Source organism: Etheostoma cragini, chromosome 1 (genome assembly GCF_013103735.1).
Source record: "Etheostoma cragini isolate CJK2018 chromosome 1, CSU_Ecrag_1.0, whole genome shotgun sequence".
Lineage (NCBI taxonomy): Eukaryota > Metazoa > Chordata > Actinopteri > Perciformes > Percidae > Etheostoma > Etheostoma cragini.
The window spans coordinates 24,407,080-24,408,762 of record NC_048407.1 but is presented as its reverse complement, the minus strand read 5'-3'; positions in this window follow the sequence as shown (position 1 = coordinate 24,408,762).

The following is a 1,683-nucleotide window of genomic DNA, read 5'->3' as shown; positions in this document are numbered from 1 at the left end:
TCTTAGCGAGAGAGAGTCCCTCCCCCTCCTCCTGACAAAAATGGTATGGTCCAAGAGTCTTCTTTACCAATGCCCTTTGACTTTACCAATTTCTCTATTTAAAGGTAATGTAATGTCATATTGTATGTATATCATATCAGTGTATTATTTTTATGAATAGGCAACAATACAAAGGCAGAAAGAAATGTGACAGGATAGGCCACATCAGGTAACGTTAGACTATGCTAAACCAGACAGGACTCTGAAGAAAATAGATATCCAACATAACAAATGATCAAATGGTTAGATAGTAGTTAATTAATAGGATAAAATGGACTAAAAAAACTTAAAGGGACTTTACTCAATATTGTGGGAAACAAGCATGACCAGTTGAACCACAAACGCTGTGCAATCAGTAACTAGTAACATGGCTCAAGCACAGCGTTTGTGATTCAACTGATCATTCCTGTTTCTAAAGATGGCGCCTGCCTGTACACGTGAACGCTAACACATTTGATTAGCATTAAAACATGTCTGACAGAACGGTTGACTCCGTACACGTGTTATTAACCCCCAGTTCAGTTTGTGCCGGATTTGTCCTTTAATGCATGCTTTGAGCCCAAGATTATACTTTTTCTGTTTTTTAAACATTCAACTTTAATTTTGTTTTTTGAGACCCAGTAACTCTTGTTGAAGCAGACTAGTTCCCTGCAGAGGTGTCCATTGTCATCTGCGTGGATTGCCATGCCTGCATTTTTTTAATACATACCCATACATTTACAAAGATAGAATAAAAATCGAAGACAACTTCCTTGTGGAATATGTTTGAGATGGAATCACACGTTGTTGTCTATTAAACAAGTCATTTTTCATCCAATTAATAGCAGAGTCTTTGGATTTATAAGCACATAGCTTCATGAGTAATAGCTCATGATCTATAATATCAAAGGCTGCACAGCTCATTCAGTTGACTTACTGTCGATTTTTTTTATCTAATCATCAGTTGGGGCCGCTAGTGCTGTACTTGTAGAGTATCCTACTTTATGTGCATGCTGAACATCTAAGTTAATGCTGTTTATCATAAAACAATGCTGAATCTGATTAAATGCAATTCACTACAGTAATTTGCTTAGACAGGTATACTGATCGGCCTGCTGTTTGACTCTTTAAATGGTTCTTTTCTGTTTTGGGAAGGAGAATAACCATTCCAATCTTCCACAATCTTCCCCACTGAGGAAAAACACAGTAATCGAGGCATTAATTAAAACTATGACTTAAGGGCTTGGCCACAGTCTTATCTGATATATGCAGCAATCTGCTATCCAGATTATCCACCCCAGAAGGTTTATCACTCTTAACTGCTAATAAAAGCTTTTTCTACAGTATATCCTCTGCATTGGTCAACTCAAATTCAAAACTACATACCTTGTCATGCATAATACATTTTTTAATTACAGTATGTCATCAGAAAGCTAACTGCTCACTTGGAACATCTGATTTCTTATCAAGCTTACTTTGTTGAAGAAATAATTGTAGTAATTTGCTATGTCAAATGGTTTGGTGATAAATGTTCCATTTAATTCAATGAATGAAGGTTTTATGCTCATTTTACTTCTACCCATGACTTCATTCAGTGTTTTCCATAGTCGCCCTTACACTACACTACACACAAATTTGAATTGATAGCATTGTTTTTGTCTGCCT